Source organism: Halichoerus grypus, chromosome X (assembly GCF_964656455.1).
Source record: "Halichoerus grypus chromosome X, mHalGry1.hap1.1, whole genome shotgun sequence".
Lineage (NCBI taxonomy): Eukaryota > Metazoa > Chordata > Mammalia > Carnivora > Phocidae > Halichoerus > Halichoerus grypus.
Window position 1 is genome coordinate 77025474 of NC_135727.1, and position 23897 is coordinate 77049370.

Here is a 23897-nt window from a genome sequence, read left to right on the forward strand (position 1 = left end):
AACTCGAAGAACCAACAGGGTACAGAAACAGTGTTTTAGCTTCCGACGACCTCTCTGTGGGAGGAAGCAGTTTAGGGTGTAGTGTGGGTGAGAGTCACGGGACTGGTGCCATTTCGTAAAATCGGGGTAGAGACAGGCCCGTACAAATGGCAGCTCACAAATCAAATCATGGTTATGGGGCTAGTAGCGTTGCCCCCGCGGAGTGCGCAGGCTGATATTCAGCCACCCATCTCGAAGGAAAAACTCGGTAGAGAACCTGTGCTTCATTGAAAACAGCCGCTCCTGAGGGTGGAATCCTTTAGTTGTGTGCGTGGGTGCGAGCACTGCAAGGGAGTACGAAGCTTTTTACGAGCGCGACTCAGGCCCCAGCCAAAGGCAGGACAAGACTCCCCATGTGTTTGTTTTAGCTAGCACTGCGGCCCTACTTTTGCATGGAAATCTAATCGCAAGCGTTCCAACTGGAAGAAAGAACAGTGTACAGAAACAGTGTTTTAGCTTCCGAAGACCTCCCTGTGCGTGGAAGCCGTTTAGGGTGTAGTGTGGATGAGATTCACGGGACTTGTTCCATTTTGTAAAATCGGGGTAGAGACAGGCCCGTACAAATGGCAGCTCACCAATCAAATCATGGTTATGGGGCTAGTAGCATTGCCCAGGGGGTGCGTGCAGCCTGAAAGCCAGCCACCTAACTCGAAGGAAAAACTCGGTACAGAATCCGTGCTTATTGAAAACAGCCGCCCCTGAGGGTGGAAGCATTTTGTTGTGTGCATGCCTGAGAGCACTGCAAGGGAGTCCAAAGCTCATTACGAGTGAGACTCAGGCCCCAGCAAAGGCAAGACAAGACTCCCGGTGTGTTTCATTTAGCTAGCACAGCGGCCCTACTTTTGCATAGAAGTCGAATCGCTAGAATTCTAACTCGAAGAAACAAGAGTGTACAGAAACACTGTTTTATCTTCCGACGACCTCTCTGTGGGAGGAAGCCGTTTAGGGTGTACTGTGGGTGAGAGCCTGGGGATGAGTTCCATTTCGTAAAATCGGGGTAGAGACAGGCCGGTACAGAAGGCAGCTCACAAATCACATCATGGTTATGGGGCTAGTAGCGGTGCCCCAGGGGAGCGTGCAGGCTGAAATTCAGCCACCTACCTCGAAGGAAAAACTCGCTAGAGAATCCGTGCTTCAGCAAAAAGAGCCGCTCCGGAGGGTGGAAGCATTTTGTTGTGTGCGTGCGTGAGAGCACTGCCAGGGAGTCTAAAGCTCTTACGAATGAGACTCAGGCCCCACCAAAAGGCAGGACAAGACTCCCGGTGTGTTTGACCTAGCATGCACTGCGGCCCTACTTTTGCATTGAAGTCTAATCGGTAGGGTTCTAACTCGAACAAACAACCGTGTACAGAAACAGGGTTTTAGCTTCCGACGACCTCTCTGTGGGAGGAAGCCGTTTAGGGTGTACTGTGTGTGAGAGCCTGGGGATGGGTTCCATTTCGTAAAATCGGGGTAGAGACAGGCCGGAACAGAAGGCAGCTCACAAATCACATCATGTTTATGGGGCTAGGAGCGTGGCCACGGGGGAGCGTGCAGGCTGAAAGTCAGCCACCTAACACGAAGGAAACCTCGGTAGAGAATCCGTGCTTCAGCGACAACAGCCGCTACTGAGGGCGGAAGCATTTTGTTGTGTGCGTGCGTGAGAGCACTGAAAGGGATTCCAAACCTTTTCACGAGTGAAACTCAGGCCCCAGCAAAAGGCAGAACAACACTCCCCATGTGTTTGACTAAGCTAGCACAGCGGCCCTACTTTTGCATTGAAGTCTAATCAGTAGGGTTCTACTCGAACAAACAACAGTGTCCAGAAACAGGGTTTTAGCTTCCAATGACCTCTCTGTGGGAGGAAGAAGTTTCGGGTTTAGTTTGGGTGAGAGCCACAGGACTGGTTCCACTTCGGAAAATCGGGGTAGAGACAGGTCGGTACCGAAGGCAGCTCACAAATCACATCATGGTTATGGGGCTAGTAGCATTGCCCCGGGTTGTGCGTGGAGGCTGAAAGCCAGCCACCTAACTCGAAGGAAAAACTCGGTAGAGGATCTGTGCTTCATTGAAAACAGCCCCTCCTGAGGGTGGAAGCATTTTGTTGTGCGCATGCCTGAGAGCACTGCAAGGGAGTCCAAAGCTCTTTACGCGTGAGACTCAGGCCCCATCAAAGGCAAGACAAGACTCCCGGTGTGTTTCATTTAGCTAGCACAGCGGCCCTACTTTTGCATGGAAGTCTAATCGCTAGCATTCTAACTCGAAGAACCAACAGGGTACAGAAACAGTGTTTTAGCTTCCGACGACCTCTCTGTGGGAGGAAGCAGTTTAGGGTGTAGTGTGGGTGAGAGTCACGGGACTGGTGCCATTTCGTAAAATCGGGGTAGAGACAGGCCCGTACAAATGGCAGCTCACAAATCAAATCATGGTTATGGGGCTAGTAGCGTTGCCCCCGCGGAGTGCGCAGGCTGATATTCAGCCACCCATCTCGAAGGAAAAACTCGGTAGAGAACCTGTGCTTCATTGAAAACAGCCGCTCCTGAGGGTGGAATCCTTTAGTTGTGTGCGTGGGTGCGAGCACTGCAAGGGAGTACGAAGCTTTTTACGAGCGCGACTCAGGCCCCAGCCAAAGGCAGGACAAGACTCCCCATGTGTTTGTTTTAGCTAGCACTGCGGCCCTACTTTTGCATGGAAATCTAATCGCAAGCGTTCCAACTGGAAGAAAGAACAGTGTACAGAAACAGTGTTTTAGCTTCCGAAGACCTCCCTGTGCGTGGAAGCCGTTTAGGGTGTAGTGTGGATGAGAGTCACGGGACTTGTTCCATTTTGTAAAATCGGGGTAGAGACAGGCCCGTACAAATGGCAGCTCACCAATCAAATCATGGTTATGGGGCTAGTAGCATTGCCCAGGGGGTGCGTGCAGCCTGAAAGCCAGCCACCTAACTCGAAGGAAAAACTCGGTACAGAATCCGTGCTTATTGAAAACAGCCGCCCCTGAGGGTGGAAGCATTTTGTTGTGTGCATGCCTGAGAGCACTGCAAGGGAGTCCAAAGCTCATTACGAGTGAGACTCAGGCCCCAGCAAAGGCAAGACAAGACTCCCGGTGTGTTTCATTTAGCTAGCACAGCGGCCCTACTTTTGCATAGAAGTCGAATCGCTAGAATTCTAACTCGAAGAAACAAGAGTGTACAGAAACACTGTTTTATCTTCCGACGACCTCTCTGTGGGAGGAAGCCGTTTAGGGTGTACTGTGGGTGAGAGCCTGGGGATGAGTTCCATTTCGTAAAATCGGGGTAGAGACAGGCCGGTACAGAAGGCAGCTCACAAATCACATCATGGTTATGGGGCTAGTAGCGGTGCCCCAGGGGAGCGTGCAGGCTGAAATTCAGCCACCTACCTCGAAGGAAAAACTCGCTAGAGAATCCGTGCTTCAGCAAAAAGAGCCGCTCCGGAGGGTGGAAGCATTTTGTTGTGTGCGTGCGTGAGAGCACTGCCAGGGAGTCTAAAGCTCTTACGAATGAGACTCAGGCCCCACCAAAAGGCAGGACAAGACTCCCGGTGTGTTTGACCTAGCATGCACTGCGGCCCTACTTTTGCATTGAAGTCTAATCGGTAGGGTTCTAACTCGAACAAACAACCGTGTACAGAAACAGGGTTTTAGCTTCCGACGACCTCTCTGTGGGAGGAAGCCGTTTAGGGTGTACTGTGTGTGAGAGCCTGGGGATGGGTTCCATTTCGTAAAATCGGGGTAGAGACAGGCCGGAACAGAAGGCAGCTCACAAATCACATCATGTTTATGGGGCTAGGAGCGTGGCCACGGGGGAGCGTGCAGGCTGAAAGTCAGCCACCTAACACGAAGGAAACCTCGGTAGAGAATCCGTGCTTCAGCGACAACAGCCGCTACTGAGGGCGGAAGCATTTTGTTGTGTGCGTGCGTGAGAGCACTGAAAGGGATTCCAAACCTTTTCACGAGTGAAACTCAGGCCCCAGCAAAAGGCAGAACAACACTCCCCATGTGTTTGACTAAGCTAGCACAGCGGCCCTACTTTTGCATTGAAGTCTAATCAGTAGGGTTCTACTCGAACAAACAACAGTGTCCAGAAACAGGGTTTTAGCTTCCAATGACCTCTCTGTGGGAGGAAGAAGTTTCGGGTTTAGTTTGGGTGAGAGCCACAGGACTGGTTCCACTTCGGAAAATCGGGGTAGAGACAGGTCGGTACCGAAGGCAGCTCACAAATCACATCATGGTTATGGGGCTAGTAGCATTGCCCCGGGTTGTGCGTGGAGGCTGAAAGCCAGCCACCTAACTCGAAGGAAAAACTCGGTAGAGGATCTGTGCTTCATTGAAAACAGCCCCTCCTGAGGGTGGAAGCATTTTGTTGTGCGCATGCCTGAGAGCACTGCAAGGGAGTCCAAAGCTCTTTACGCGTGAGACTCAGGCCCCATCAAAGGCAAGACAAGACTCCCGGTGTGTTTCATTTAGCTAGCACAGCGGCCCTACTTTTGCATGGAAGTCTAATCGCTAGCATTCTAACTCGAAGAACCAACAGGGTACAGAAACAGTGTTTTAGCTTCCGACGACCTCTCTGTGGGAGGAAGCAGTTTAGGGTGTAGTGTGGGTGAGAGTCACGGGACAGGTGCCATTTCGTAAAATCGGGGTAGAGACAGGCCCGTACAAATGGCAGCTCACAAATCAAATCATGGTTATGGGGCTAGTAGCGTTGCCCCCGCGGAGTGCGCAGGCTGATATTCAGCCACCCATCTCGAAGGAAAACCTCGGTAGAGAACCTGTGCTTCATTGAAAACAGCCGCTCCTGAGGGTGGAATCCTTTAGTTGTGTGCGTGGGTGCGAGCACTGCAAGGGAGTACGAAGCTTTTTACGAGCGCGACTCAGGCCCCAGCCAAAGGCAGGACAAGACTCCCCATGTGTTTGTTTTAGCTAGCACTGCGGCCCTACTTTTGCATGGAAATCTAATCGCAAGCGTTCCAACTGGAAGAAAGAACAGTGTACAGAAACAGTGTTTTAGCTTCCGAAGACCTCCCTGTGCGTGGAAGCCGTTTAGGGTGTAGTGTGGATGAGAGTCACGGGACTTGTTCCATTTTGTAAAATCGGGGTAGAGACAGGCCCGTACAAATGGCAGCTCACCAATCAAATCATGGTTATGGGGCTAGTAGCATTGCCCAGGGGGTGCGTGCAGCCTGAAAGCCAGCCACCTAACTCGAAGGAAAAACTCGGTACAGAATCCGTGCTTATTGAAAACAGCCGCCCCTGAGGGTGGAAGCATTTTGTTGTGTGCATGCCTGAGAGCACTGCAAGGGAGTCCAAAGCTCATTACGAGTGAGACTCAGGCCCCAGCAAAGGCAAGACAAGACTCCCGGTGTGTTTCATTTAGCTAGCACAGCGGCCCTACTTTTGCATAGAAGTCGAATCGCTAGAATTCTAACTCGAAGAAACAAGAGTGTACAGAAACACTGTTTTATCTTCCGACGACCTCTCTGTGGGAGGAAGCCGTTTAGGGTGTACTGTGGGTGAGAGCCTGGGGATGAGTTCCATTTCGTAAAATCGGGGTAGAGACAGGCCGGTACAGAAGGCAGCTCACAAATCACATCATGGTTATGGGGCTAGTAGCGGTGCCCCAGGGGAGCGTGCAGGCTGAAATTCAGCCACCTACCTCGAAGGAAAAACTCGCTAGAGAATCCGTGCTTCAGCAAAAAGAGCCGCTCCGGAGGGTGGAAGCATTTTGTTGTGTGCGTGCGTGAGAGCACTGCCAGGGAGTCTAAAGCTCTTACGAATGAGACTCAGGCCCCACCAAAAGGCAGGACAAGACTCCCGGTGTGTTTGACCTAGCATGCACTGCGGCCCTACTTTTGCATTGAAGTCTAATCGGTAGGGTTCTAACTCGAACAAACAACCGTGTACAGAAACAGGGTTTTAGCTTCCGACGACCTCTCTGTGGGAGGAAGCCGTTTAGGGTGTACTGTGTGTGAGAGCCTGGGGATGGGTTCCATTTCGTAAAATCGGGGTAGAGACAGGCCGGAACAGAAGGCAGCTCACAAATCACATCATGTTTATGGGGCTAGGAGCGTGGCCACGGGGGAGCGTGCAGGCTGAAAGTCAGCCACCTAACACGAAGGAAACCTCGGTAGAGAATCCGTGCTTCAGCGACAACAGCCGCTACTGAGGGCGGAAGCATTTTGTTGTGTGCGTGCGTGAGAGCACTGAAAGGGATTCCAAACCTTTTCACGAGTGAAACTCAGGCCCCAGCAAAAGGCAGAACAACACTCCCCATGTGTTTGACTAAGCTAGCACAGCGGCCCTACTTTTGCATTGAAGTCTAATCAGTAGGGTTCTACTCGAACAAACAACAGTGTCCAGAAACAGGGTTTTAGCTTCCAATGACCTCTCTGTGGGAGGAAGAAGTTTCGGGTTTAGTTTGGGTGAGAGCCACAGGACTGGTTCCACTTCGGAAAATCGGGGTAGAGACAGGTCGGTACCGAAGGCAGCTCACAAATCACATCATGGTTATGGGGCTAGTAGCATTGCCCCGGGTTGTGCGTGGAGGCTGAAAGCCAGCCACCTAACTCGAAGGAAAAACTCGGTAGAGGATCTGTGCTTCATTGAAAACAGCCCCTCCTGAGGGTGGAAGCATTTTGTTGTGCGCATGCCTGAGAGCACTGCAAGGGAGTCCAAAGCTCTTTACGCGTGAGACTCAGGCCCCATCAAAGGCAAGACAAGACTCCCGGTGTGTTTCATTTAGCTAGCACAGCGGCCCTACTTTTGCATGGAAGTCTAATCGCTAGCATTCTAACTCGAAGAACCAACAGGGTACAGAAACAGTGTTTTAGCTTCCGACGACCTCTCTGTGGGAGGAAGCAGTTTAGGGTGTAGTGTGGGTGAGAGTCACGGGACTGGTGCCATTTCGTAAAATCGGGGTAGAGACAGGCCCGTACAAATGGCAGCTCACAAATCAAATCATGGTTATGGGGCTAGTAGCGTTGCCCCCGCGGAGTGCGCAGGCTGATATTCAGCCACCCATCTCGAAGGAAAAACTCGGTAGAGAACCTGTGCTTCATTGAAAACAGCCGCTCCTGAGGGTGGAATCCTTTAGTTGTGTGCGTGGGTGCGAGCACTGCAAGGGAGTACGAAGCTTTTTACGAGCGCGACTCAGGCCCCAGCCAAAGGCAGGACAAGACTCCCCATGTGTTTGTTTTAGCTAGCACTGCGGCCCTACTTTTGCATGGAAATCTAATCGCAAGCGTTCCAACTGGAAGAAAGAACAGTGTACAGAAACAGTGTTTTAGCTTCCGAAGACCTCCCTGTGCGTGGAAGCCTTTTAGGCTGTAGTGTGGATGAGAGTCACGGGACTTGTTCCATTTTGTAAAATCGGGGTAGAGACAGGCCCGTACAAATGGCAGCTCACCAATCAAATCATGGTTATGGGGCTAGTAGCATTGCCCAGGGGGTGCGTGCAGCCTGAAAGCCAGCCACCTAACTCGAAGGAAAAACTCGGTACAGAATCCGTGCTTATTGAAAACAGCCGCCCCTGAGGGTGGAAGCATTTTGTTGTGTGCATGCCTGAGAGCACTGCAAGGGAGTCCAAAGCTCATTACGAGTGAGACTCAGGCCCCAGCAAAGGCAAGACAAGACTCCCGGTGTGTTTCATTTAGCTAGCACAGCGGCCCTACTTTTGCATAGAAGTCGAATCGCTAGAATTCTAACTCGAAGAAACAAGAGTGTACAGAAACACTGTTTTATCTTCCGACGACCTCTCTGTGGGAGGAAGCCGTTTAGGGTGTACTGTGGGTGAGAGCCTGGGGATGAGTTCCATTTCGTAAAATCGGGGTAGAGACAGGCCGGTACAGAAGGCAGCTCACAAATCACATCATGGTTATGGGGCTAGTAGCGGTGCCCCAGGGGAGCGTGCAGGCTGAAATTCAGCCACCTACCTCGAAGGAAAAACTCGCTAGAGAATCCGTGCTTCAGCAAAAAGAGCCGCTCCGGAGGGTGGAAGCATTTTGTTGTGTGCGTGCGTGAGAGCACTGCCAGGGAGTCTAAAGCTCTTACGAATGAGACTCAGGCCCCACCAAAAGGCAGGACAAGACTCCCGGTGTGTTTGACCTAGCATGCACTGCGGCCCTACTTTTGCATTGAAGTCTAATCGGTAGGGTTCTAACTCGAACAAACAACCGTGTACAGAAACAGGGTTTTGGCTTCCGACGACCTCTCTGTGGGAGGAAGCCGTTTAGGGTGTACTGTGTGTGAGAGCCTGGGGATGGGTTCCATTTCGTAAAATCGGGGTAGAGACAGGCCGGAACAGAAGGCAGCTCACAAATCACATCATGTTTATGGGGCTAGGAGCGTGGCCACGGGGGAGCGTGCAGGCTGAAAGTCAGCCACCTAACACGAAGGAAACCTCGGTAGAGAATCCGTGCTTCAGCGACAACAGCCGCTACTGAGGGCGGAAGCATTTTGTTGTGTGCGTGCGTGAGAGCACTGAAAGGGATTCCAAACCTTTTCACGAGTGAAACTCAGGCCCCAGCAAAAGGCAGAACAACACTCCCCATGTGTTTGACTAAGCTAGCACAGCGGCCCTACTTTTGCATTGAAGTCTAATCAGTAGGGTTCTACTCGAACAAACAACAGTGTCCAGAAACAGGGTTTTAGCTTCCAATGACCTCTCTGTGGGAGGAAGAAGTTTCGGGTTTAGTTTGGGTGAGAGCCACAGGACTGGTTCCACTTCGGAAAATCGGGGTAGAGACAGGTCGGTACCGAAGGCAGCTCACAAATCACATCATGGTTATGGGGCTAGTAGCATTGCCCCGGGTTGTGCGTGGAGGCTGAAAGCCAGCCACCTAACTCGAAGGAAAAACTCGGTAGAGGATCTGTGCTTCATTGAAAACAGCCCCTCCTGAGGGTGGAAGCATTTTGTTGTGCGCATGCCTGAGAGCACTGCAAGGGAGTCCAAAGCTCTTTACGCGTGAGACTCAGGCCCCATCAAAGGCAAGACAAGACTCCCGGTGTGTTTCATTTAGCTAGCACAGCGGCCCTACTTTTGCATGGAAGTCTAATCGCTAGCATTCTAACTCGAAGAACCAACAGGGTACAGAAACAGTGTTTTAGCTTCCGACGACCTCTCTGTGGGAGGAAGCAGTTTAGGGTGTAGTGTGGGTGAGAGTCACGGGACTGGTGCCATTTCGTAAAATCGGGGTAGAGACAGGCCCGTACAAATGGCAGCTCACAAATCAAATCATGGTTATGGGGCTAGTAGCGTTGCCCCCGCGGAGTGCGCAGGCTGATATTCAGCCACCCATCTCGAAGGAAAAACTCGGTAGAGAACCTGTGCTTCATTGAAAACAGCCGCTCCTGAGGGTGGAATCCTTTAGTTGTGTGCGTGGGTGCGAGCACTGCAAGGGAGTACGAAGCTTTTTACGAGCGCGACTCAGGCCCCAGCCAAAGGCAGGACAAGACTCCCCATGTGTTTGTTTTAGCTAGCACTGCGGCCCTACTTTTGCATGGAAATCTAATCGCAAGCGTTCCAACTGGAAGAAAGAACAGTGTACAGAAACAGTGTTTTAGCTTCCGAAGACCTCCCTGTGCGTGGAAGCCGTTTAGGGTGTAGTGTGGATGAGAGTCACGGGACTTGTTCCATTTTGTAAAATCGGGGTAGAGACAGGCCCGTACAAATGGCAGCTCACCAATCAAATCATGGTTATGGGGCTAGTAGCATTGCCCAGGGGGTGCGTGCAGCCTGAAAGCCAGCCACCTAACTCGAAGGAAAAACTCGGTACAGAATCCGTGCTTATTGAAAACAGCCGCCCCTGAGGGTGGAAGCATTTTGTTGTGTGCATGCCTGAGAGCACTGCAAGGGAGTCCAAAGCTCATTACGAGTGAGACTCAGGCCCCAGCAAAGGCAAGACAAGACTCCCGGTGTGTTTCATTTAGCTAGCACAGCGGCCCTACTTTTGCATAGAAGTCGAATCGCTAGAATTCTAACTCGAAGAAACAAGAGTGTACAGAAACACTGTTTTATCTTCCGACGACCTCTCTGTGGGAGGAAGCCGTTTAGGGTGTACTGTGGGTGAGAGCCTGGGGATGAGTTCCATTTCGTAAAATCGGGGTAGAGACAGGCCGGTACAGAAGGCAGCTCACAAATCACATCATGGTTATGGGGCTAGTAGCGGTGCCCCAGGGGAGCGTGCAGGCTGAAATTCAGCCACCTACCTCGAAGGAAAAACTCGCTAGAGAATCCATGCTTCAGCAAAAAGAGCCGCTCCGGAGGGTGGAAGCATTTTGTTGTGTGCGTGCGTGAGAGCACTGCCAGGGAGTCTAAAGCTCTTACGAATGAGACTCAGGCCCCACCAAAAGGCAGGACAAGACTCCCGGTGTGTTTGACCTAGCATGCACTGCGGCCCTACTTTTGCATTGAAGTCTAATCGGTAGGGTTCTAACTCGAACAAACAACCGTGTACAGAAACAGGGTTTTAGCTTCCGACGACCTCTCTGTGGGAGGAAGCCGTTTAGGGTGTACTGTGTGTGAGAGCCTGGGGATGGGTTCCATTTCGTAAAATCGGGGTAGAGACAGGCCGGAACAGAAGGCAGCTCACAAATCACATCATGTTTATGGGGCTAGGAGCGTGGCCACGGGGGAGCGTGCAGGCTGAAAGTCAGCCACCTAACACGAAGGAAACCTCGGTAGAGAATCCGTGCTTCAGCGACAACAGCCGCTACTGAGGGCGGAAGCATTTTGTTGTGTGCGTGCGTGAGAGCACTGAAAGGGATTCCAAACCTTTTCACGAGTGAAACTCAGGCCCCAGCAAAAGGCAGAACAACACTACCCATGTGTTTGACTAAGCTAGCACAGCGGCCCTACTTTTGCATTGAAGTCTAATCAGTAGGGTTCTACTCGAACAAACAACAGTGTCCAGAAACAGGGTTTTAGCTTCCAATGACCTCTCTGTGGGAGGAAGAAGTTTCGGGTTTAGTTTGGGTGAGAGCCACAGGACTGGTTCCACTTCGGAAAATCGGGGTAGAGACAGGTCGGTACCGAAGGCAGCTCACAAATCACATCATGGTTATGGGGCTAGTAGCATTGCCCCGGGTTGTGCGTGGAGGCTGAAAGCCAGCCACCTAACTCGAAGGAAAAACTCGGTAGAGGATCTGTGCTTCATTGAAAACAGCCCCTCCTGAGGGTGGAAGCATTTTGTTGTGCGCATGCCTGAGAGCACTGCAAGGGAGTCCAAAGCTCTTTACGCGTGAGACTCAGGCCCCATCAAAGGCAAGACAAGACTCCCGGTGTGTTTCATTTAGCTAGCACAGCGGCCCTACTTTTGCATGGAAGTCTAATCGCTAGCATTCTAACTCGAAGAACCAACAGGGTACAGAAACAGTGTTTTAGCTTCCGACGACCTCTCTGTGGGAGGAAGCAGTTTAGGGTGTAGTGTGGGTGAGAGTCACGGGACTGGTGCCATTTCGTAAAATCGGGGTAGAGACAGGCCCGTACAAATGGCAGCTCACAAATCAAATCATGGTTATGGGGCTAGTAGCGTTGCCCCCGCGGAGTGCGCAGGCTGATATTCAGCCACCCATCTCGAAGGAAAACCTCGGTAGAGAACCTGTGCTTCATTGAAAACAGCCGCTCCTGAGGGTGGAATCCTTTAGTTGTGTGCGTGGGTGCGAGCACTGCAAGGGAGTACGAAGCTTTTTACGAGCGCGACTCAGGCCCCAGCCAAAGGCAGGACAAGACTCCCCATGTGTTTGTTTTAGCTAGCACTGCGGCCCTACTTTTGCATGGAAATCTAATCGCAAGCGTTCCAACTGGAAGAAAGAACAGTGTACAGAAACAGTGTTTTAGCTTCCGAAGACCTCCCTGTGCGTGGAAGCCGTTTAGGGTGTAGTGTGGATGAGAGTCACGGGACTTGTTCCATTTTGTAAAATCGGGGTAGAGACAGGCCCGTACAAATGGCAGCTCACCAATCAAATCATGGTTATGGGGCTAGTAGCATTGCCCAGGGGGTGCGTGCAGCCTGAAAGCCAGCCACCTAACTCGAAGGAAAAACTCGGTACAGAATCCGTGCTTATTGAAAACAGCCGCCCCTGAGGGTGGAAGCATTTTGTTGTGTGCATGCCTGAGAGCACTGCAAGGGAGTCCAAAGCTCATTACGAGTGAGACTCAGGCCCCAGCAAAGGCAAGACAAGACTCCCGGTGTGTTTCATTTAGCTAGCACAGCGGCCCTACTTTTGCATAGAAGTCGAATCGCTAGAATTCTAACTCGAAGAAACAAGAGTGTACAGAAACACTGTTTTATCTTCCGACGACCTCTCTGTGGGAGGAAGCCGTTTAGGGTGTACTGTGGGTGAGAGCCTGGGGATGAGTTCCATTTCGTAAAATCGGGGTAGAGACAGGCCGGTACAGAAGGCAGCTCACAAATCACATCATGGTTATGGGGCTAGTAGCGGTGCCCCAGGGGAGCGTGCAGGCTGAAATTCAGCCACCTACCTCGAAGGAAAAACTCGCTAGAGAATCCGTGCTTCAGCAAAAAGAGCCGCTCCGGAGGGTGGAAGCATTTTGTTGTGTGCGTGCGTGAGAGCACTGCCAGGGAGTCTAAAGCTCTTACGAATGAGACTCAGGCCCCACCAAAAGGCAGGACAAGACTCCCGGTGTGTTTGACCTAGCATGCACTGCGGCCCTACTTTTGCATTGAAGTCTAATCGGTAGGGTTCTAACTCGAACAAACAACCGTGTACAGAAACAGGGTTTTAGCTTCCGACGACCTCTCTGTGGGAGGAAGCCGTTTAGGGTGTACTGTGTGTGAGAGCCTGGGGATGGGTTCCATTTCGTAAAATCGGGGTAGAGACAGGCCGGAACAGAAGGCAGCTCACAAATCACATCATGTTTATGGGGCTAGGAGCGTGGCCACGGGGGAGCGTGCAGGCTGAAAGTCAGCCACCTAACACGAAGGAAACCTCGGTAGAGAATCCGTGCTTCAGCGACAACAGCCGCTACTGAGGGCGGAAGCATTTTGTTGTGTGCGTGCGTGAGAGCACTGAAAGGGATTCCAAACCTTTTCACGAGTGAAACTCAGGCCCCAGCAAAAGGCAGAACAACACTCCCCATGTGTTTGACTAAGCTAGCACAGCGGCCCTACTTTTGCATTGAAGTCTAATCAGTAGGGTTCTACTCGAACAAACAACAGTGTCCAGAAACAGGGTTTTAGCTTCCAATGACCTCTCTGTGGGAGGAAGAAGTTTCGGGTTTAGTTTGGGTGAGAGCCACAGGACTGGTTCCACTTCGGAAAATCGGGGTAGAGACAGGTCGGTACCGAAGGCAGCTCACAAATCACATCATGGTTATGGGGCTAGTAGCATTGCCCCGGGTTGTGCGTGGAGGCTGAAAGCCAGCCACCTAACTCGAAGGAAAAACTCGGTAGAGGATCTGTGCTTCATTGAAAACAGCCCCTCCTGAGGGTGGAAGCATTTTGTTGTGCGCATGCCTGAGAGCACTGCAAGGGAGTCCAAAGCTCTTTACGCGTGAGACTCAGGCCCCATCAAAGGCAAGACAAGACTCCCGGTGTGTTTCATTTAGCTAGCACAGCGGCCCTACTTTTGCATGGAAGTCTAATCGCTAGCATTCTAACTCGAAGAACCAACAGGGTACAGAAACAGTGTTTTAGCTTCCGACGACCTCTCTGTGGGAGGAAGCAGTTTAGGGTGTAGTGTGGGTGAGAGTCACGGGACTGGTGCCATTTCGTAAAATCGGGGTAGAGACAGGCCCGTACAAATGGCAGCTCACAAATCAAATCATGGTTATGGGGCTAGTAGCGTTGCCCCCGCGGAGTGCGCAGGCTGATATTCAGCCACCCATCTCGAAGGAAAAACTCGGTAGAGAACCTGTGCTTCATTGAAAACAGCCGCTCCTGAGGGTGGAATCCTTTAGTTGTGTGCGTGGGTGCGAGCACTGCAAGGGAGTACGAAGCTTTTTACGAGCGCGACTCAGGCCCCAGCCAAAGGCAGGACAAGACTCCCCATGTGTTTGTTTTAGCTAGCACTGCGGCCCTACTTTTGCATGGAAATCTAATCGCAAGCGTTCCAACTGGAAGAAAGAACAGTGTACAGAAACAGTGTTTTAGCTTCCGAAGACCTCCCTGTGCGTGGAAGCCGTTTAGGGTGTAGTGTGGATGAGAGTCACGGGACTTGTTCCATTTTGTAAAATCGGGGTAGAGACAGGCCCGTACAAATGGCAGCTCACCAATCAAATCATGGTTATGGGGCTAGTAGCATTGCCCAGGGGGTGCGTGCAGCCTGAAAGCCAGCCACCTAACTCGAAGGAAAAACTCGGTACAGAATCCGTGCTTATTGAAAACAGCCGCCCCTGAGGGTGGAAGCATTTTGTTGTGTGCATGCCTGAGAGCACTGCAAGGGAGTCCAAAGCTCATTACGAGTGAGACTCAGGCCCCAGCAAAGGCAAGACAAGACTCCCGGTGTGTTTCATTTAGCTAGCACAGCGGCCCTACTTTTGCATAGAAGTCGAATCGCTAGAATTCTAACTCGAAGAAACAAGAGTGTACAGAAACACTGTTTTATCTTCCGACGACCTCTCTGTGGGAGGAAGCCGTTTAGGGTGTACTGTGGGTGAGAGCCTGGGGATGAGTTCCATTTCGTAAAATCGGGGTAGAGACAGGCCGGTACAGAAGGCAGCTCACAAATCACATCATGGTTATGGGGCTAGTAGCGGTGCCCCAGGGGAGCGTGCAGGCTGAAATTCAGCCACCTACCTCGAAGGAAAAACTCGCTAGAGAATCCGTGCTTCAGCAAAAACAGCCGCTCCGGAGGGTGGAAGCATTTTGTTGTGTGCGTGCGTGAGAGCACTGCCAGGGAGTCTAAAGCTCTTACGAATGAGACTCAGGCCCCACCAAAAGGCAGGACAAGACTCCCGGTGTGTTTGACCTAGCATGCACTGCGGCCCTACTTTTGCATTGAAGTCTAATCGGTAGGGTTCTAACTCGAACAAACAACCGTGTACAGAAACAGGGTTTTGGCTTCCGACGACCTCTCTGTGGGAGGAAGCCGTTTAGGGTGTACTGTGTGTGAGAGCCTGGGGATGGGTTCCATTTCGTAAAATCGGGGTAGAGACAGGCCGGAACAGAAGGCAGCTCACAAATCACATCATGTTTATGGGGCTAGGAGCGTGGCCACGGGGGAGCGTGCAGGCTGAAAGTCAGCCACCTAACACGAAGGAAACCTCGGTAGAGAATCCGTGCTTCAGCGACAACAGCCGCTACTGAGGGCGGAAGCATTTTGTTGTGTGCGTGCGTGAGAGCACTGAAAGGGATTCCAAACCTTTTCACGAGTGAAACTCAGGCCCCAGCAAAAGGCAGAACAACACTCCCCATGTGTTTGACTAAGCTAGCACAGCGGCCCTACTTTTGCATTGAAGTCTAATCAGTAGGGTTCTACTCGAACAAACAACAGTGTCCAGAAACAGGGTTTTAGCTTCCAATGACCTCTCTGTGGGAGGAAGAAGTTTCGGGTTTAGTTTGGGTGAGAGCCACAGGACTGGTTCCACTTCGGAAAATCGGGGTAGAGACAGGTCGGTACCGAAGGCAGCTCACAAATCACATCATGGTTATGGGGCTAGTAGCATTGCCCCGGGTTGTGCGTGGAGGCTGAAAGCCAGCCACCTAACTCGAAGGAAAAACTCGGTAGAGGATCTGTGCTTCATTGAAAACAGCCCCTCCTGAGGGTGGAAGCATTTTGTTGTGCGCATGCCTGAGAGCACTGCAAGGGAGTCCAAAGCTCTTTACGCGTGAGACTCAGGCCCCATCAAAGGCAAGACAAGACTCCCGGTGTGTTTCATTTAGCTAGCACAGCGGCCCTACTTTTGCATGGAAGTCTAATCGCTAGCATTCTAACTCGAAGAACCAACAGGGTACAGAAACAGTGTTTTAGCTTCCGACGACCTCTCTGTGGGAGGAAGCAGTTTAGGGTGTAGTGTGGGTGAGAGTCACGGGACTGGTGCCATTTCGTAAAATCGGGGTAGAGACAGGCCCGTACAAATGGCAGCTCACAAATCAAATCATGGTTATGGGGCTAGTAGCGTTGCCCCCGCGGAGTGCGCAGGCTGATATTCAGCCACCCATCTCAAAGGAAAAACTCGGTAGAGAACCTGTGCTTCATTGAAAACAGCCGCTCCTGAGGGTGGAATCCTTTAGTTGTGTGCGTGGGTGCGAGCACTGCAAGGGAGTACGAAGCTTTTTACGAGCGCGACTCAGGCCCCAGCCAAAGGCAGGACAAGACTCCCCATGTGTTTGTTTTAGCTAGCACTGCGGCCCTACTTTTGCATGGAAATCTAATCGCAAGCGTTCCAACTGGAAGAAAGAACAGTGTACAGAAACAGTGTTTTAGCTTCCGAAGACCTCCCTGTGCGTGGAAGCCGTTTAGGGTGTAGTGTGGATGAGAGTCACGGGACTTGTTCCATTTTGTAAAATCGGGGTAGAGACAGGCCCGTACAAATGGCAGCTCACCAATCAAATCATGGTTATGGGGCTAGTAGCATTGCCCAGGGGGTGCGTGCAGCCTGAAAGCCAGCCACCTAACTCGAAGGAAAAACTCGGTACAGAATCCGTGCTTATTGAAAACAGCCGCCCCTGAGGGTGGAAGCATTTTGTTGTGTGCATGCCTGAGAGCACTGCAAGGGAGTCCAAAGCTCATTACGAGTGAGACTCAGGCCCCAGCAAAGGCAAGACAAGACTCCCGGTGTGTTTCATTTAGCTAGCACAGCGGCCCTACTTTTGCATAGAAGTCGAATCGCTAGAATTCTAACTCGAAGAAACAAGAGTGTACAGAAACACTGTTTTATCTTCCGACGACCTCTCTGTGGGAGGAAGCCGTTTAGGGTGTACTGTGGGTGAGAGCCTGGGGATGAGTTCCATTTCGTAAAATCGGGGTAGAGACAGGCCGGTACAGAAGGCAGCTCACAAATCACATCATGGTTATGGGGCTAGTAGCGGTGCCCCAGGGGAGCGTGCAGGCTGAAATTCAGCCACCTACCTCGAAGGAAAAACTCGCTAGAGAATCCGTGCTTCAGCAAAAACAGCCGCTCCGGAGGGTGGAAGCATTTTGTTGTGTGCGTGCGTGAGAGCACTGCCAGGGAGTCTAAAGCTCTTACGAATGAGACTCAGGCCCCACCAAAAGGCAGGACAAGACTCCCGGTGTGTTTGACCTAGCATGCACTGCGGCCCTACTTTTGCATTGAAGTCTAATCGGTAGGGTTCTAACTCGAACAAACAACCGTGTACAGAAACAGGGTTTTGGCTTCCGACGACCTCTCTGTGGGAGGAAGCCGTTTAGGGTGTACTGTGTGTGAGAGCCTGGGGATGGGTTCCATTTCGTAAAATCGGGGTAGAGACAGGCCGGAACAGAAGGCAGCTCACAAATCACATCATGTTTATGGGGCTAGGAGCGTGGCCACGGGGGAGCGTGCAGGCTGAAAGTCAGCCACCTAACACGAAGGAAACCTCGGTAGAGAATCCGTGCTTCAGCGACAACAGCCGCTACTGAGGGCGGAAGCATTTTGTTGTGTGCGTGCGTGAGAGCACTGAAAGGGATTCCAAACCTTTTCACGAGTGAAACTCAGGCCCCAGCAAAAGGCAGAACAACACTCCCCATGTGTTTGACTAAGCTAGCACAGCGGCCCTACTTTTGCATTGAAGTCTAATCAGTAGGGTTCTACTCGAACAAACAACAGTGTCCAGAAACAGGGTTTTAGCTTCCAATGACCTCTCTGTGGGAGGAAGAAGTTTCGGGTTTAGTTTGGGTGAGAGCCACAGGACTGGTTCCACTTCGGAAAATCGGGGTAGAGACAGGTCGGTACCGAAGGCAGCTCACAAATCACATCATGGTTATGGGGCTAGTAGCATTGCCCCGGGTTGTGCGTGGAGGCTGAAAGCCAGCCACCTAACTCGAAGGAAAAACTCGGTAGAGGATCTGTGCTTCATTGAAAACAGCCCCTCCTGAGGGTGGAAGCATTTTGTTGTGCGCATGCCTGAGAGCACTGCAAGGGAGTCCAAAGCTCTTTACGCGTGAGACTCAGGCCCCATCAAAGGCAAGACAAGACTCCCGGTGTGTTTCATTTAGCTAGCACAGCGGCCCTACTTTTGCATGGAAGTCTAATCGCTAGCATTCTAACTCGAAGAACCAACAGGGTACAGAAACAGTGTTTTAGCTTCCGACGACCTCTCTGTGGGAGGAAGCAGTTTAGGGTGTAGTGTGGGTGAGAGTCACGGGACTGGTGCCATTTCGTAAAATCGGGGTAGAGACAGGCCCGTACAAATGGCAGCTCACAAATCAAATCATGGTTATGGGGCTAGTAGCGTTGCCCCCGCGGAGTGCGCAGGCTGATATTCAGCCACCCATCTCGAAGGAAAAACTCGGTAGAGAACCTGTGCTTCATTGAAAACAGCCGCTCCTGAGGGTGGAATCCTTTAGTTGTGTGCGTGGGTGCGAGCACTGCAAGGGAGTACGATGCTTTTTACGAGCGCGACTCAGGCCCCAGCCAAAGGCAGGACAAGACTCCCCATGTGTTTGTTTTAGCTAGCACTGCGGCCCTACTTTTGCATGGAAATCTAATCGCAAGCGTTCCAACTGGAAGAAAGAACAGTGTACAGAAACAGTGTTTTAGCTTCCGAAGACCTCCCTGTGCGTGGAAGCCGTTTAGGGTGTAGTGTGGATGAGAGTCACGGGACTTGTTCCATTTTGTAAAATCGGGGTAGAGACAGGCCCGTACAAATGGCAGCTCACCAATCAAATCATGGTTATGGGGCTAGTAGCATTGCCCAGGGGGTGCGTGCAGCCTGAAAGCCAGCCACCTAACTCGAAGGAAAAACTCGGTACAGAATCCGTGCTTATTGAAAACAGCCGCCCCTGAGGGTGGAAGCATTTTGTTGTGTGCATGCCTGAGAGCACTGCAAGGGAGTCCAAAGCTCATTACGAGTGAGACTCAGGCCCCAGCAAAGGCAAGACAAGACTCCCGGTGTGTTTCATTTAGCTAGCACAGCGGCCCTACTTTTGCATAGAAGTCGAATCGCTAGAATTCTAACTCGAAGAAACAAGAGTGTACAGAAACACTGTTTTATCTTCCGACGACCTCTCTGTGGGAGGAAGCCGTTTAGGGTGTACTGTGGGTGAGAGCCTGGGGATGAGTTCCATTTCGTAAAATCGGGGTAGAGACAGGCCGGTACAGAAGGCAGCTCACAAATCACATCATGGTTATGGGGCTAGTAGCGGTGCCCCAGGGGAGCGTGCAGGCTGAAATTCAGCCACCTACCTCGAAGGAAAAACTCGCTAGAGAATCCGTGCTTCAGCAAAAAGAGCCGCTCCGGAGGGTGGAAGCATTTTGTTGTGTGCGTGCGTGAGAGCACTGCCAGGGAGTCTAAAGCTCTTACGAATGAGACTCAGGCCCCACCAAAAGGCAGGACAAGACTCCCGGTGTGTTTGACCTAGCATGCACTGCGGCCCTACTTTTGCATTGAAGTCTAATCGGTAGGGTTCTAACTCGAACAAACAACCGTGTACAGAAACAGGGTTTTGGCTTCCGACGACCTCTCTGTGGGAGGAAGCCGTTTAGGGTGTACTGTGTGTGAGAGCCTGGGGATGGGTTCCATTTCGTAAAATCGGGGTAGAGACAGGCCGGAACAGAAGGCAGCTCACAAATCACATCATGTTTATGGGGCTAGGAGCGTGGCCACGGGGGAGCGTGCAGGCTGAAAGTCAGCCACCTAACACGAAGGAAACCTCGGTAGAGAATCCGTGCTTCAGCGACAACAGCCGCTACTGAGGGCGGAAGCATTTTGTTGTGTGCGTGCGTGAGAGCACTGAAAGGGATTCCAAACCTTTTCACGAGTGAAACTCAGGCCCCAGCAAAAGGCAGAACAACACTCCCCATGTGTTTGACTAAGCTAGCACAGCGGCCCTACTTTTGCATTGAAGTCTAATCAGTAGGGTTCTACTCGAACAAACAACAGTGTCCAGAAACAGGGTTTTAGCTTCCAATGACCTCTCTGTGGGAGGAAGAAGTTTCGGGTTTAGTTTGGGTGAGAGCCACAGGACTGGTTCCACTTCGGAAAATCGGGGTAGAGACAGGTCGGTACCGAAGGCAGCTCACAAATCACATCATGGTTATGGGGCTAGTAGCATTGCCCCGGGTTGTGCGTGGAGGCTGAAAGCCAGCCACCTAACTCGAAGGAAAAACTCGGTAGAGGATCTGTGCTTCATTGAAAACAGCCCCTCCTGAGGGTGGAAGCATTTTGTTGTGCGCATGCCTGAGAGCACTGCAAGGGAGTCCAAAGCTCTTTACGCGTGAGACTCAGGCCCCATCAAAGGCAAGACAAGACTCCCGGTGTGTTTCATTTAGCTAGCACAGCGGCCCTACTTTTGCATGGAAGTCTAATCGCTAGCATTCTAACTCGAAGAACCAACAGGGTACAGAAACAGTGTTTTAGCTTCCGACGACCTCTCTGTGGGAGGAAGCAGTTTAGGGTGTAGTGTGGGTGAGAGTCACGGGACTGGTGCCATTTCATAAAATCGGGGTAGAGACAGGCCCGTACAAATGGCAGCTCACAAATCAAATCATGGTTATGGGGCTAGTAGCGTTGCCCCCGCGGAGTGCGCAGGCTGATATTCAGCCACCCATCTCGAAGGAAAAACTCGGTAGAGAACCTGTGCTTCATTGAAAACAGCCGCTCCTGAGGGTGGAATCCTTTAGTTGTGTGCGTGGGTGCGAGCACTGCAAGGGAGTACGAAGCTTTTTACGAGCGCGACTCAGGCCCCAGCCAAAGGCAGGACAAGACTCCCCATGTGTTTGTTTTAGCTAGCACTGCGGCCCTACTTTTGCATGGAAATCTAATCGCAAGCGTTCCAACTGGAAGAAAGAACAGTGTACAGAAACAGTGTTTTAGCTTCCGAAGACCTCCCTGTGCGTGGAAGCCGTTTAGGCTGTAGTGTGGATGAGAGTCACGGGACTTGTTCCATTTTGTAAAATCGGGGTAGAGACAGGCCCGTACAAATGGCAGCTCACCAATCAAATCATGGTTATGGGGCTAGTAGCATTGCCCAGGGGGTGCGTGCAGCCTGAAAGCCAGCCACCTAACTCGAAGGAAAAACTCGGTACAGAATCCGTGCTTATTGAAAACAGCCGCTCCTGAGGGTGGAAGCATTTTGTTGTGTGCATGCCTGAGAGCACTGCAAGGGAGTCCAAAGCTCATTACGAGTGAGACTCAGGCCCCAGCAAAGGCAAGACAAGACTCCCGGTGTGTTTCATTTAGCTAGCACAGCGGCCCTACTTTTGCATAGAAGTCGAATCGCTAGAATTCTAACTCGAAGAAACAAGAGTGTACAGAAACACTGTTTTATCTTCCGACGACCTCTCTGTGGGAGGAAGCCGTTTAGGGTGTACTGTGGGTGAGAGCCTGGGGATGAGTTCCATTTCGTAAAATCGGGGTAGAGACAGGCCGGTACAGAAGGCAGCTCACAAATCACATCATGGTTATGGGGCTAGTAGCGTTGCCCCAGGGGAGCGTGCAGGCTGAAATTCAGCCACCTACCTCGAAGGAAAAACTCGCTAGAGAATCCGTGCTTCAGCAAAAACAGCCGCTCCGGAGGGTGGAAGCATTTTGTTGTGTGCGTGCGTGAGAGCACTGCCAGGGAGTCTAAAGCTCTTACGAATGAGACTCAGGCCCCACCAAAAGGCAGGACAAGACTCCCGGTGTGTTTGACCTAGCATGCACTGCGGCCCTACTTTTGCATTGAAGTCTAATCGGTAGGGTTCTAACTCGAACAAACAACAGTGTACAGAAACAGGGTTTTAGCTTCCGACGACCTCTCTGTGGGAGGAAGCCGTTTAGGGTGTACTGTGTGTGAGAGCCTGGGGATGGGTTCCATTTCGTAAAATCGGGGTAGAGACAGGCCGGAACAGAAGGCAGCTCACAAATCACATCATGTTTATGGGGCTAGGAGCGTGGCCACGGGGGAGCGTGCAGGCTGAAAGTCAGCCACCTAACACGAAGGAAACCTCGGTAGAGAATCCGTGCTTCAGCGACAACAGCCGCTACTGAGGGCGGAAGCATTTTGTTGTGTGCGTGCGTGAGAGCACTGAAAGGGATTCCAAACCTTTTCACGAGTGAAACTCAGGCCCCAGCAAAAGGCAGAACAACACTCCCCATGTGTTTGACTAAGCTAGCACAGCGGCCCTACTTTTGCATTGAAGTCTAATCAGTAGGGTTCTACTCGAACAAACAACAGTGTCCAGAAACAGGGTTTTAGCTTCCAATGACCTCTCTGTGGGAGGAAGAAGTTTCGGGTTTAGTTTGGGTGAGAGCCACAGGACTGGTTCCACTTCGGAAAATCGGGGTAGAGACAGGTCGGTACAGAAGGCAGCTCACAAATCACATCATGGTTATGGGGCTAGTAGCATTGCCCCGGGTTGTGCGTGGAGGCTGAAAGCCAGCCACCTAACTCGAAGGAAAAACTCGGTAGAGGATCTGTGCTTCATTGAAAACAGCCCCTCCTGAGGGTGGAAGCATTTTGTTGTGCGCATGCCTGAGAGCACTGCAAGGGAGTCCAAAGCTCTTTACGCGTGAGACTCAGGCCCCATCAAAGGCAAGACAAGACTCCCGGTGTGTTTCATTTAGCTAGCACAGCGGCCCTACTTTTGCATGGAAGTCTAATCGCTAGCATTCTAACTCGAAGAACCAACAGGGTACAGAAACAATGTTTTAGCTTCCGACGACCTCTCTGTGGGAGGAAGCAGTTTAGGGTGTAGTGTGGGTGAGAGTCACGGGACTGGTGCCATTTCGTAAAATCGGGGTAGAGACAGGCCCGTACAAATGGCAGGTCACAAATCAAATCATGGTTATGGGGATAGTAGCGTTGCCCCCGCGGAGTGCGCAGGCTGATATTCAGCCACCCATCTCGAAGGAAAAACTCGGTAGAGAACCTGTGCTTCATTGAAAACAGCCGCTCCTGAGGGTGGAATCCTTTAGTTGTGTGCGTGGGTGCGAGCACTGCAAGGGAGTACGAAGCTTTTTACGAGCGCGACTCAGGCCCCAGCCAAAGGCAGGACAAGACTCCCCATGTGTTTGTTTTAGCTAGCACCGCGGCCCTACTTTTGCATGGAAATCTAATCGCAAGCGTTCCAACTGGAAGAAAGAACAGTGTACAGAAACAGTGTTTTAGCTTCCGAAGACCTCCCTGTGCGTGGAAGCCGTTTAGGCTGTAGTGTGGATGAGAGTCACGGGACTTGTTCCATTTTGTAAAATCGGGGTAGAGACAGGCCCGTACAAATGGCAGCTCACCAATCAAATCATGGTTATGGGGCTAGTAGCATTGCCCAGGGGGTGCGTGCAGCCTGAAAGCCAGCCACCTAACTCGAAGGAAAAACTCGGTACAGAATCCGTGCTTATTGAAAACAGCCGCTCCTGAGGGTGGAAGCATTTTGTTGTGTGCATGCCTGAGAGCACTGCAAGGGAGTCCAAAGCTCATTACGAGTGAGACTCAGGCCCCAGCAAAGGCAAGACAAGACTCCCGGTGTGTTTCATTTAGCTAGCACAGCGGCCCTACTTTTGCATAGAAGTCGAATCGCTAGAATTCTAACTCGAAGAAACAAGAGTGTACAGAAACACTGTTTTATCTTCCGACGACCTCTCTGTGGGAGGAAGCCGTTTAGGGTGTACTGTGGGTGAGAGCCTGGGGATGAGTTCCATTTCGTAAAATCGGGGTAGAGACAGGCCGGTACAGAAGGCAGCTCACAAATCACATCATGGTTATGGGGCTAGTAGCGTTGCCCCAGGGGAGCGTGCAGGCTGAAATTCAGCCACCTACCTCGAAG